General features: G+C 37.2%; 1 pseudogene; it reads left to right on the top strand.

Annotated features, from left to right (window-relative positions):
• The first annotated feature begins 2,824 nt into the window (after positions 1–2,824).
• On the top strand, positions 2,825–10,220 carry LOC118344221 (annotated as a pseudogene).
• Positions 10,221–15,000: the final 4,780 nt, after the last annotated feature.

The raw sequence follows: 15,000 nt of genomic DNA, 5'->3' as shown, positions 1-15,000 counted from the left end.
ATTAGAACGGAAAGTTATGATTAAAATACTAAAGTATGTCCATGCTATCTTCTAGCGCGTCTTGGACTCTGATCCGAATTACTCTCAAACCCCATCATTATCCTTATTTGAAGAGTCCTACACTCATTGAAAGTTCTCAGGTTGTTCCAACGTCTTGCCCACTTGAAAGTCCTTTGAATTCGAATGGGTTTGGACTTGCTCTTTTATAAACTCTGAAATTAAACATAAAAATCTGTTCAGGAGTATTCCTAAGTAAATAGAAACTCAGTTAAAGAATACACATTAATTCCTATGATTTCTATTAACATTTTAGCATTTTATCCAATAATAGGGTATTTAGACTAAAGTTTAAAGTTAAGAAGTGATAAAACATAAGAAATTATGCAAGTCATCAGTAGACAACATTAAAGGGGAGAAATTAGTGATTTAGTGGATTCGGGCAGCTCACATAATTTCATAGATTCCCCTTTGGTTCCTAAATTGAAGTTGGCAGTGGACCCTTCAATTGCTTTAAAAGTCAAGGTAGCGAATGGCCAATGCTTGAGGAGTGGGGGAGTGTGCAATGCAGTAAATTTGAAGGTGCAAGGTACTTTGTTTAAACCCTCCCTTTATTTACTTGATCTTGTTGGTCTTGATGTGGTGTTAGGAGTTCAATGGCTAAAGACATTAGAACCTATAACCTGGGATTTTTCCAAATTGTTAATGAGTTTTGCACATGAGGGGAAAAGGGTAGTAAAATTAAAACAGTCGATAGTAGAGGATGATCACAAGTTGCTCAAGGCTACTATGGCTAAGAGCAGTAGGATTTTACTGCAAATTGTGAGCCAAGAAGAGAAAGCTCAAAACCTGAGAGATGTGGGTGATGACTTTGCTAAATTGCTGGATGAATTTGAAGGAGTGTTTAGTGAACCTAAGGGGCTGCCCTCACCCCATGCACATGACCACCAAATTGTCCTCAAGGAGGGCACTCAACTCATTGCCAATTGGCCATATTGATACCCCTATTACCAAAAAACAGAGATAGAAAAGATCGTGGCTGAGTTACAATTTGGTGTGGTGAGGCCAAGTACTAGTCCTTTTTCTTCACCTGTTTTACTAGTTCGTAAGGCTGACAGAAGTTAGAGGTTGTGTGTTGACTACTGAGCTTTAAATAAGGAGACAGTGAAGGCAAAATTTTCTATTCTAGTAATCGATGAATTGTTTGGCTCGGTTATTTTTTCTAAATTGGATTTAAGGTTCAGTTATCACCAAGTCAGAGTTGTAGCTTATGACATACCCAAAACAGCCTTCTGAGCACACGAAGGGCATTACGAGTTCTAGGTAATGCCCTTTGGCCTAACTGCCCTGACCACCTTCCAAGGGTTGATGAATGACGTATTCAGACACTTTCTAAGGAAATTTGTGCTAGTATTTTTTTTATGACATATTGGTGTACAATAAGTCAAGGGGGGAACGTTTGGGGCATCTGAAACAGGTTTTAACCTTGCTGCAGCAGCACTATTTGTTTGCTAAAAGGTCGAAATGCAAGTTTGTAGTGAAAGCAATTGACTATTTTGGCGACATTATTAATGTTGGAGGGGTAATGGCTGATGCTTCTAAAATTGCAACTATGCGATGCAAACCAAGAAGTTGGACATGCTAATCATACAAGTGGGAATGGAGCTGAATTTGTACAAGACCCTTTGTCATTTCCTAGTGGCCCAATTACAAGACTTAGAGCCAAACGTTTCAAGGAAGCACTAAATGGGCTAATCCAAGAGAATTGGGCTGATTCTAAAAAGACCAAGATGGGCTCAAATAATATTCAAGACTTAATCCATGTCATCAAGGCAATTGAAGAGGCTAATTAGCACATAGAAATATGATGAATGGTCTGACCATTAAAGGACGTGAATTTGTTAAGTTTCAAGAATATTAAATAGGTGAATGAACTTGGTCTTGCCTGGGTACGTGAAATACATTGAATTTAGTCATTTAGTCATTTCTGGCTGCCTCTAGAAGTCCAAGAGGCCTAAATTTCGTGGGACTTGTTATGTTAATATTTGTGTTGCTTTTAAAGCTGTAGTTATGACTTTTCCTATTCTTGGAGGGTTGTTCCAAGTATATAAAGGGGTTATTTCGAGTTTTAATATCAGATTGGAAATTTCAGAAACTTATTTGTTTTTGTGAGGTCTTGTGTTCCTCTTGGTTCTTCAAAGAACTCCTTGAACTTATCAAGTTAATCTTGTGGCGTTCAAGCTCCAAACTTATCACCTTGATTCTGATTTCTGGGTGTGGCGTTTTCAATCCTTCGTAGTCTTGGTTCTCATCTAGTTGGGTGACTGGTCAAGGCTCAACAAATCTTGTCAATACGATCTTGGGGTTCCAAGCCATCATTGTTATCGGGTTTCATCACAATTGTTGGTGAAGTTCATATCATTTTGGTATCAGAGCCAGGTTCTAAGATAAGTTTGTCTATCTTTTATTTTCGTTCTATTTCCTGTTCCTGCTGTGTTTAAAAAAAAAAAAAAAAGGGTACACGATTCCAGTAAGAAAACTTCTTCCTTTCAATCTTGTATCTCACCTTATTCAAGTACTTGAACTTTTGATGAGTTTTGGTTGTTTATTTTCTGAATTGCTGCTGGATTATTTTGAATGAGTTTCTTGAAGTTCGATTAAGAACTAAAGAAGACACAGAAGAGTGGAAAAAGGCAAGAGTGTGCGAGACCATATGAGGGTAAAAGCCGTTTAGAGTGAAAACACGAGTGCAAGTGTATCAATTCTTGAGTGAAACACGTGAGGGAGTGCTTGTGAGGATTCTAACTTTGTTTGCAGATTTTAAAACATGTCTAATAATCAAGAAGAAGACACAACCGAAGAATTTCGACAACCTCCAGTTCCAAACCTCCAAATGCAAGCGATGTTAGGGGAGATGAGGCGTATGTTGAGGGCTGAATTAGAACCTATTCACGAAAGGTTGGACAGGGTAGAAGCGGAAACTCCTAGGGGCCAGCAACATGACATCCACAATAGGCAGCATGGTGGGCGTGGTCCGTGGCGGAATGTTGATGGAGAGGCGGAGTCGGAGGAGTTTGATGAGCAATATTTGAACCGAGGCAGGATTGAGCGTGGGTATAGAAATAGAGAAGCTAGGATGGGTAGGCCTAGGAGGGATAACGATTTAGGAAATATAAAGATTAAAATCCCATCTTTTCAAGGTAAAAATGATCCTGAAGTTTATTTGGAGTGGGAAACTAAAATGGAGATGGTCTTTGATTGTCACAACTACTCAGAGATAAAGAAGGTTAAGTTGGCTGCAATTGAATTTACCGATTATGCCATTGTGTGGTGGGATCAATTACTGATTAATAGGAGGAATAGAGAGCCACCCGTGGACACTTGGGAGGAAATGAAAATGCTTATGAGGAAGCGTTTTGTACCCAGCCACTATTATAGGGGATTGTATCAAAAATTACAGAGGTTAATTCAAGGATCTAAAAGTGTGGATGAGTATTACAAGGAGATGGAGGTAGCTATGATCCGGGCAAATGTAGAAGAGGACCGGGAAGCCACCATGGCCAGGTTTTTGCACGGTTTAAATCGTGAGATTGCGGATATAGTCGAGATGCAGCACTATGTTGAGTTGACAGATATGGTGCATCAAGCCATAAAGGTGGAGGAACAATTCAAACGAAAGGGATTGGCTAGGAGGGGACTGCCTATGGCTACAACCAGCTCGTGGAAGACAACTCCAAAAAGGGACGAGCAGCAACAAAATAAGCCAAAATTTGAATCCTCTAAGAATGCCAACTTAAAGACCGCCACTACTTCAGGTACAATCGAGACTTCAAGTTCTAAGACACGTGATATTAAATGTTTTAAATGTCAGGGGCGCGGACATATAGCCAGCCAGTGTGTAAACAAGAGGGTGATGGTGATAAATGCCCAAGGAGAGCTTGAGTCAGAAAATGAGGAAGAAGTAGATAATGATGATATGCCATCTATGGAGGATGCTGACGATGAGCAAAATGCTGTGGTTGGAGATTTATTGGTTGCAAGGCGAGTTCTCAATGTGCAGGTTAAGGAGGAAGAAAGTAACCAAAGGGAGAACTTGTTTCATACTCGGTGCTTTGTAAATAACAAAGTTTGCAGTGTCATTATCGATGGTGGGAGTTGCACAAATGTAGCCAGCACTTATTTGGTGGAGAAATTGGCTTTAACTACCTTGAAACATCCTCAACCTTACCGGCTTCAGTGGTTGAATGAATGTGGGGAAATCAAGGTGACAAGACAAGTGTTGGTGGCATTATCCATTGGCAAATATGAGGATGAGGTGCTTTGTGATGTGGTTCCTATGCACGCATGCCATTTACTGTTGGGAAGACCATGGCAGTATGATCTGAGGGTTACGCATGATGGATTCACAAATAAGTATTCCTTCACTCTTAATAGGCAACCTATTACTCTTGTGCCATTAACTCCAAAACAGGTCAGGGAGGACCAATTAAAGTTACAAAGTTCGAATGAAAAAAAAAAGGAAAAGGAAAGGAAGGCCGAAACTGAAAAAAAAGACTTAAAAAAAAAAGGAGAGAAAAACATTGATCAGAGTGAAAAAGAAAGAGAGAGGATTTCGGCTATAGTGAGAGCAAGAGAGGAAAAATTCAATTACATTGCAAAAAAAAGTGAGATCAAGAGAGCATTATTTTCACACCAGCCCCTTATTGTACTCATGTACAAGGAGGCTCTTTTATGTACTAATGATCTCGTCGGTGCTTTGCCGAGCAATATTGTTTCTCTTTTGCAGGAGTTTGAAGATGTCCTTCCTGAAGAGGTACCATATGGTTTACCTCCAATCCGAGGGATTGAACATCAAATTGATTTCATACCTGGTGCATCAATTCCAAACCGACCTGCTTATAGGAGTAATCCCGAGGAGACCAAGGAACTTCAGAGGCAAGTAAGTGAATTATTGGAGAAGGGGTTTGTGCGTGAAAGTATGAGTCCTTGTGCGGTTCCGGTGCTGTTAGTTCCCAAGAAGGATGGAACATGGAGGATGTGTGTTGACTGCCGAGCCATCAACAACATAACGGTAAAGTATCGTCATCCCATTCCTAGACTAGATGATATGTTGGATGAATTGTATGGTTCTTGTGTCTTTACAAAAATTGATCTTAAGAGTGGATATCATCAGATTAGGATGAAAGAAGGTGATGAATGGAAAACTGCTTTTAAGACTAAATATGGTTTGTATGAGTGGTTAGTGATGCCTTTCGGTTTAACTAATGCTCCGAGCACATTTATGCGTTTGATGAACCATGTTTTGCGAGCATTTATTGGCAGATTTGTAGTTGTGTATTTTGATGATATCCTGATCTATAGCAAAAATTTGGAAGAACATGTAATGCATTTGAAATCTGTTTTGGAAATTCTAAGGAAAGAAAGGTTGTTTGCTAACCTCAAAAAGTGCACCTTTTGCACGGATAAGCTTGTGTTTCTTGGTTTTGTTGTTAGTAAGAGAGGAATTGAGGTGGATGAGGAAAAGGTGAAGGCAATCCAAGAGTGGTCAACGCCTACAACAGTCAGCCAAGTGAGGAGTTTCCACGGCTTAGCTAGCTTCTATAGACGGTTTGTGCGTGATTTTAGTAGCTTAGCCGCCCCTCTTACTGAAGTCATCAAGAAAAATGTGCCGTTTAAGTGGGGAAAAGAACAAGAAAAGGCATTTAGTCTGATCAAAGAAAAGTTAACTAATGCACCTTTGCTTGTTTTACCTAACTTTGCTAAAACTTTTGAAATTGAGTGTGATGCTTCAGGCATAGGAATTGGAGCTGTTTTGATGCAAGAAGGCCGTCCAATTGCTTATTTCAGTGAAAAGTTGAGTGGGGCAGCCCTAAATTACCCTACTTATGATAAGGAGATGTATGCCTTGGTGAGGGCTTTGGAAAATTGGCAACACTATCTATGGCCAAAGGAGTTTGTGATTCACACAGATCATGAGTCTTTGAAGCATTTGAAAGGACAGCAAAGGTTGAACAAACGCCATGCCAAGTGGGTGGAATTCATTGAAACATTTCCGTATGTGATCAGATATAAGCAAGGTAAGGAAAATGTGGTGGCTGATGCATTGTCCCGAAGGTATGCCTTACTTTCCATTTTAGATACAAAAATGCTTGGCTTTGAATACATTAAGGAATTGTATGCTCAAGATTCTGATTTTGGTGATGTGTTCAATGCATGTGAAAAAATGGCGTTTGGTAAGTTTTATAGGTATGATGGATTTTTGTTTCGGGAAAATAAACTGTGTTTGCCAATATGTTCTTTGCGCGAATTGCTTGTGAGAGAAGCTCATGGTGGTGGTTTGATGGGTCATTTTGGTGTAGCTAAGACTTTAGGAATTTTGCATGAACATTTTTTTTGGCCTCATATGAAACGTGATGTGGAAAGAATTTGTGAGAAGTGTATCACGTGTAAACAGGCTAAGTCTAAGTTGAAACCCCATGGTTTGTACACCCCTTTGCCAATACCTAGTGAACCTTGGACTGATATTTCTATGGATTTTGTTTTAGGTTTACCTAGGACTAAGAGGGGGAGAGATTCAGTTTTTGTGGTGGTAGATAGATTTTCCAAGATGGCACACTTCATTGCATGCCATAAAACTGATGATGCATCACATATAGCTGATTTGTTCTTCAAAGAAATTGTTAGGTTACATGGTATGCCTAAGACCATTGTTTCTGATAGGGATGCAAAGTTTTTGAGTTACTTTTGGAAGACTTTGTGGGGAAAGCTGGGAACTAAGTTGTTGTTTTCTACTACTTGTCATCCACAAACGGATGGCCAAACTGAAGTAGTAAATAGAACTTTGTCGTCTTTGTTGCGTGCTATCATTAAAAAGAACTTGAAAGCATGGGAAGATTGTTTGCCACATGTTGAATTTGCTTACAATAGAAGTATACATTCTGCAACTAAGTTTTCACCATTTGAAATTGTTTATGGCTTTAACCCATTGTCACCTTTGGATTTAACTTCTTTACCTTTGAGTGAACGTGTGAACTTAGATGGCAAAAAGAAGGCAGAATTTGTAAAGATGATTCATGAAAAGGCACGGCTGAACATTGAAAGGAGGACTAAACAATATGTCCATCAAGCCAACAAGGGACGTAAGAAGGTAGTGTTTCAACCAGGAGATTGGGTTTGGTTGCACTTAAGGAAGGACCGTTTTCCAGAGAAGCGGCGTTCAAAACTCCTACCTCGGGGTGACGGGCCATTTCAAGTAGTAGAACGCATCAATGATAATGCCTACAAGCTTGACTTACCAGGTGAGTATGGTGTCAGTGCAAGCTTTAATGTTGCTGATTTGTCTCCTTTTGATGTAGGTGATGATTTGAGGACAAATCCTTCTCAAGAGGGGGAGAATGATGCAAACCAAGGAGTTGGACATGCTAATCATACAAGTGGGAATGGAGCTGAATTTGTACAAGACCCTTTGTCATTTCCTAGTGGCCCAATTACAAGACTTAGAGCCAAACGTTTCAAGGAAGCACTAAATGGGCTAATCCAAGAGAATTGGGCTGATTCTAAAAAGACCAAGATGGGCTCAAACAATATTCAAGACTTAATCCATGTCATCAAGGCAATTGAAGAGGCTAATTAGCACATAGAAATATGATGAATGGTCTGACCATTAAAGGACGTGAATTTGTTAAGTTTCAAGAATATTAAATAGGTGAATGAACTTGGTCTTGCCTGGGTACGTGAAATACATTGAATTTAGTCATTTAGTCATTTCTGGCTGCCTCTAGAAGTCCAAGAGGCCTAAATTTCGTGGGACTTGTTATGTTAATATTTGTGTTGCTTTTAAAGCTGTAGTTATGACTTTTCCTATTCTTGGAGGGTTGTTCCAAGTATATAAAGGGGTTATTTCGAGTTTTAATATCAGATTGGAAATTTCAGAAACTTATTTGTTTTTGTGAGGTCTTGTGTTCCTCTTGGTTCTTCAAAGAACTCCTTGAACTTATCAAGTTAATCTTGTGGCGTTCAAGCTCCAAACTTATCACCTTGATTCTGATTTCTGGGTGTGGCGTTTTCAATCCTTCGTAGTCTTGGTTCTCATCTAGTTGGGTGACTGGTCAAGGCTCAACAAATCTTGTCAATACGATCTTGGGGTTCCAAGCCATCATTGTTATCGGGTTTCATCACAATTGTTGGTGAAGTTCATATCACTATGTTAGAGTGGCTTGAGTCTAAGAATGTGAAGTCTCTAAGGGGAATCCTGGAGTTAACGGGGTACTGCCAGAAGTTTATAAAAGGATATGGAACTATAGCAGCCCCACTAACTGCATTATTGAAAAAGAACTCTTTTGTGTGGGATGTGGAGGCAAGGAGGGCATTTGAGGCACTAAAATAGGTTGTATCATAGCCTCTAGTGTTAAGGCTTCCAGACTTCAACACCCCATTCACCATTGAATGTGATGCTTGTGGCACAGGGCTTGAGGTTGTGCTAATGCAATCGGGAAAGCCCATTTCCTATATGAGCAAGGCACTAAAAGGGAAAGCATTATTATTGTCTACTTATGAGAAGGAGCTATTAGCTATTGCTATAGCAACACAGAATGGAGAACATATTGATTGGGTCAATCCTTTGTGGTGAAAACAGACCAAGAGGCACACAAGTTTCTGGTTGAGCAATGGCTGGGCACCGAGTCTCAAAAAAAATGGGAGGCAAAGTTAATGGGATACGACTTTTCTATCGAATACAAAAAAGGTACGAAGAATAGAGTGACTAATGCACTCTCACGAAAAGATGAAGGGTTACAAGTGGATGCATGTTGTGCAATGGTCTCATTTCCTACTCCCATATGGGTGGAGGAGCTGAAACAGAGTTATCAAGGTTCGGAGTAACTAACTAAGCTATTGAACCAACTCAAGTCCAAGTTGAACAGTCTAAGGGGTTTTTCACTAAAATAGGGGTTGATTATTAAAAAAAAAAATGGATTGTGTTGGCTGAGGATTCGAATTTCAAGAGGAAAGTGTTGCAGTATGTCCATAATAACCCTCAAGCAGGCCATTCGGGTTCCTTGAAAACATATCAAAGGGCTAAACGAGATTTCTACTGGAAGGGAATGAAAGAAGACATCGAAAGGCTGGTGAGGGAGTGTGATACGTGTCAGGCCATGAAATATGAGACTACCCATCCAGCGGGGTTACTCCAGCCCCTACCCATTCCCAACCAACCTTGGACTGACATATTACTAGACTTTGTGGAAGGGCTTCCTGTTTCAAAGGAGTATAGTGTAATGTTGGTGGTGATCGATCGTCTTACAAAGTATTGCCATTTCATTACATTAGCCCACCCTTATATTGTCCAGGTAGTAGCTGAGGAGTTCATTAGGAATGTATTCAAGATACACGGGTTCCCTAGGTTTACGGTGTCAGATAGGGACCTAATTTTTCTGAGTACTTTTTGGAAGGCCATATTCCAATCACAAGGATCTTCCCTTGACTTCACTTCACCTTATCATCCTCAGTCAGATAGCCAAACTGAAGCTTTGAATAAGAGCGTGGAAGGGTATCTAAGGTGCTACACAGAATCTAAGCCTAACATATGGTCTCAATGGCTTCCCATGGTTGTGTGATAGTATATCCAATGGCCAAGTCGTGGTATAACACTAACTATCACACAGCCACTAAATTGACCCCCTTCGAAGCAATCTACGGCTACTCACCCCCCACACTCATATCATATGTCCCTGGTACTGTTCCTAATGAAGCAGCCGACCAAGTTCTACGCAACAAAGATCAAATAATCTACTTATTGAAACAAAATCTGAAAAAGCCTCAACATCAAATGAAATATTATGCAAATAAACAGGAATTGAGAGAGAGTTTGAGAAGGGAGACTAAGTTTACATGAAGCTTCAACCGTACTGACAAAAAACCCTAGCTCTGACAAGCAATCTGAAGCTATCACCAAATACTACGAGCCCTTCCAAGTTGAAGAGAAGATAGGAACCATAGCCTATCGATTGAAGCTCCCCGAAGGCTCCAAAATACACTCGACGTTTCACGTCTCGTGCCTCAAGAAGAAATTGGGTCCACAGATTCCGGTTCTTCCTAATCTTCCTCCCACGGACCCCATGGGTGAGATCCAACCTGAGCCTAAACAAATTTTGGAGCGTAGAATGAAGAAGCAAGGAGATAGGGCAGTAACCAAAGTTCTTGCGAAATGGAGTGAAAGTAGCTGAGAACTTTTGTGGTGGCTTCAAGCCCTTTACCTACACCTTGTGAGCAAGGTGCTTTGAAGAATGTGGGTTTGTTAGGGTTCCAGCGTAAGAGGCGAAACTTAGAGGGAAGATGAAGATAGAGATCTGAACTGGAATTGGGATTGTGCGAAGTGAAGTGAGCCTAAGAAGTTTGAAGAAGAAACGGTGTCATATCAAGAGTTGGAAAGCAGCTGTGGAAAATCAATGAAACGAGGGGAAGTGATAGCGTATGTCATAGGTTAGGGGTGCTGCGCACCATTTAATGCTAGTGGTGCTACGCACCATTTAATGTAGTGGTGCTGCGCACCATTTTTATTAAAGTGTTTATGTGATTAAGTCTGAGTTGAATATGCAGTGTTTTATACAAAACGATGCATATGGTCAGTGATTTACTTTAGTATGCTACAGGTCAATTTATAGTTTTTACCCAGTCTGTTACAAGGGTGTACGTCGACTTTAAAAGGAGAGTGAGGTGTAGAGTAGATCATTCTGGAATTTGTTAAGTTGTATATTGTAAGGAGGTTGGAAATCCCTCAAAGTACTTCCTTATCTAATATACGTATGTCGTCTAAGGCATTTCCATGAACAGTTTGCATCCATTCCCAATTTCGTTATTGCAACATCCCAGCCATTATTACATCATTTTCTATTTACATTCATTCTTTACAACATCATCACAACAAGGTTCTAACACTATCTAGCTTCAAATCCATGCAATCTCAAGCTAGGTTAATTACACTAGAATAAATACATGATGATAATGTTGAAGGAGCTGGGATTGGAGGAAGATTGAGGGATGCGGCTTGGGGGGGGAGTGGAAAACGAGAGACGGAGTTTATTTGAGATAGCCACCTGATTACGCCCAAACTAGTATGCAGTCTTACAGTAGTTCAGGGTGCCGATCCAAAGGGAGTCAGAAGAAACACAACGAGACACAAACTTAAAAGAAAAGATCAAATTACAATATAATAAGAATCTAATAATTCTACCTAAAGCACGTAATTAAAATGAGATTAGGGACGGATAAGAAGACAAGTAAAGGTTTTGGGCTTCTATCAACCGGATCCAATACTCTGACTTTTTCAATCCAAACGATATACACAATTAAGAATTATAGCACCAAATTCTTAATCAGAAGATATGATGTTTTATTCATCTATTTTCTCAAATTTAATTTTAGAATCTATTCCCCTTTTACAAACCACAGTTTTCATATATAAAAATGAATATCAGATCTAAGACGACCCTATGTTCATAAACAATATTACAGCAGAAGATCACATCAATGGTATGAAAAGCCTGTTTAAGTCACAATCATATATTCATAATCCTATAGCTCAACAAAATCAAACCATAGCAAGATTTAATATAATTATCTCAAACTTATAATATCCAAAATAAATGAAGAATTGAATCCTAGAATCTTAAACAATAAAGTTTAATATATGAATTGAAATAAAGTTAAAGTATTTTCACCAAACAATTTGCACCATTGGCTTTACCCAAGATTTAGTTCTCCATAGAAAAACTAAAAAATAAAAATGGTATTTTTTTCTTCTCTAGATCTGTGCCTCCTCCATTCTAAAAACTCTTCAATTTCATGTTAATGATATGCTTAAATAGGGTCGAAAAGAAACCCTAATATCTTCATGATTCCTGCATAAAAAAGGCCTAAATTTTAGGACTAATCTTGGCAGTTACGTAAGCGCTTCAGAAGTTCAAATTTGGAAATCTCTATTAGAGATAAATTTGTAGCCCTTAAAGATAGCTTTCCAACACATCAAGAATTGCATCAATTTGATATGTAAGTGTAAAGTTACGATCAAAATATTAAAGTATGTCCAGATTGTCTCATAACGTGTTTTGGACTCCGATCCAAATTACTTTAAACTCCATCATTATCCTTATTTGCAGAGTCTTACACTCATTGAAAGTTCTTAAATTGTTTCAACATCTTACCCACTTGAAAGTCCTCCTTTGAATTTGACTGGGTTTTAACTTGCTCTTTTATAAACTCTAAAATCAAGTATAAAAATCTGATTAGAATATCTCAAAGTAAATAGAAACTCAATTCAAGAATACACATTAATTCTTATGATTTCTTTTCACATTTTAATATTTTAGTCCAATAATAAAATATTTAGAGTACACTTTCGTAATGCCATTTCTATTGTATGAGATAGCCACCTAATGTCAGTTCTATTATAATCTTCTTAGAATGATGACGTGTCAACCGATGATTGAAGAGTATAAATCATTTTTTTTACACCATATCCGATTTGAAGTTATTCTTTTTGTATTAACAGTATTTTGTGTCAATAACATGGAAAATATAAATTTTTATAAGAACTGGTCCAAATTTTGCAATGAATATATAAATTTATTTATCTTTATCAACTCTCCCGAAATGGAATAAATGGGTCAATCTCTCTATCAATTTCACTCTAACTTCATAATTCGTGATGATTTGATGACATGGTATATCAAATTATAAAGTTATTTTTAAAATAAAATAGATGATTATATCAAATTATATCAATTTATAAATTTATTTTTATAAAAATTACATGTAAATAAAACATTTTTCATTATAATGATGTTGGTGTCAGTTTATAATTAAAGGGTGCAACACTTGTTATATCATAAAATAATATAATATTTATTGAATAATTGGATTTATATATCACCATACTTTATTATATATGGAATATGTTAATATATGATAGTCTTACAAAGAAAGCCATTTCTTTTTTGTTTCCCTCTAGAGCAAGATCATTAGCCTTACTATTATATATGGCTAATATATGATATTAGCCTTATTCACAGAATATATGATATTTGCCTCAAGAGTCGAGTCATGCAATAGTGTGCATCGCACACAACAGTACATACGAGAATGTCGGCATCTTTCGTAACGAAATATTTACTCAGAGAATAAAAAAGAAGTTTTAGGCTCGTTTGTACACTTCAAATATGTTAGAATATATATAAATAGTAATAAAATTATTGATAAATAGTAGTAAAATAATTTGAGTTAAGATATTTTAGAGAGTTTTGAAAAATGAGAAAAAAAACTAAAAAAAATATTAAAAAATTATTTGAATATTATTATTTTTTTATTTTATTTGAAACTTTGAAAACATTATAATAAATAGATTAAAAAATTAAAAACTAAATATTATTTTATATTTAAATAGTACTTATAAGAAAATATCTGAGAATAAATCTCCTTATGCCCCAGCGTCAGCAAATAAAATCAGCTTTCAGCCAAATCACGCTCGTGAAAATACAATACACCTCGTGGTAGATTCGGAGTCCATGAACGCAGGCATGCAAGGAACATAAAATTTGATAACCAGTTTATGCAATAGAATACTTGATATCCCAACTAGTGCTTAAATAATTTAGACCTAGCTTGAGTATTGGAATTATCAGAATATTTTATTACTATTTATTATTTTTTAATTACTTTTTATTATTATTCACTATTATTCAATATTCTATCATTATTTTTTCATTACTATTCACAAAATATTTGAAAATATCTTACTACACAAATGCAACCTTACACTACAAGAAAACTGTTTATTTGTGGTCAGTTAATTCCAGCGAAATGATTATTTACAGCTAAAATGAGTTTACTTTGATCACAAATAGTCTTTTCGCCGCAATTAAATGACCATAAAAGCCCATTTTTCTTGTAGTGTTAATAAAAAAATACAACAAAATGTTTTTAATATAAAATAAAATTAAAAAATTATTTGAATATTATTTTTTATTAAATTAAAAAAAATGCATTGCTTTTTTTTATTATTACTTGAAACTTTGAAAACTTTTGTCACTGACGGCCCCAAATTCCGCTTGGGATCGGACGGACATTTGAAGTGTCAAGACATGCAACACGAGGTTACCTGCCCCCGTTCATGACATATAAGATTCAATATTCCTAACATGCATCTAGCATTATGCAATATTCGCAGCGGATAATTTTTTTCTTTAACAATACTATGCATCAAACTAAAATATCTCAAATACTTAAAACATACTCCATACTTAACGACATACTAAACAACTAAGATCACAATAATAGTCCATAAGGTTGTGATTAAAAGAGTGCTGGAGATTGAACTCCACCAATACAAGTAGTAATCTGAGGTAACTATTGAAGTACCATCTACGTCGCACCGTCGCTTAGTCGGCCGTTTCCAGTTGGTCGATTCCCGGTTCTCCTTCAGATCCTATAACAAAATCTACCATTCGGGGGGAATGGTAGTTGGGACTACCATAGTGAGATTTGATTACAAATCTCAGCAAGTTAACAAGAAACTTCCACACAGGTTAATGATGCATGCATGGCAGTAAAAGCATGAATGCATAATCAAATCATAAGTAATCATAGCATAACTTGACATACAACATAACATAACTGGCATAACTTAAACTGAAAATGAAGCTTAGCATGAACATGACTTGAAACATAGCATGAACGTGAACTTGAAATATAACATGGACTTAAAACATAACATGAACGTGAACATGCATAATTTGAACATGAACTTGAGCATGACATAACATAAATGTGAACTTGGAACATAGCGTAAATGTGAACATAACATAACATGAACTTGAAACATATTCTTGTCTCATGGGATTACCATGATTGCGTGAACGTAAACTTGAACATAACATAACGTGAAACATGACTTGAACTTGGAATCTTATTCAATAGGCTTAATCATTAAAGTGACCATATGGGTGCTAC

Source organism: Juglans regia, chromosome 13 (genome assembly GCF_001411555.2).
Source record: "Juglans regia cultivar Chandler chromosome 13, Walnut 2.0, whole genome shotgun sequence".
Lineage (NCBI taxonomy): Eukaryota > Viridiplantae > Streptophyta > Magnoliopsida > Fagales > Juglandaceae > Juglans > Juglans regia.
This window is presented reverse-complemented; position numbering and strand designations above follow the sequence as displayed.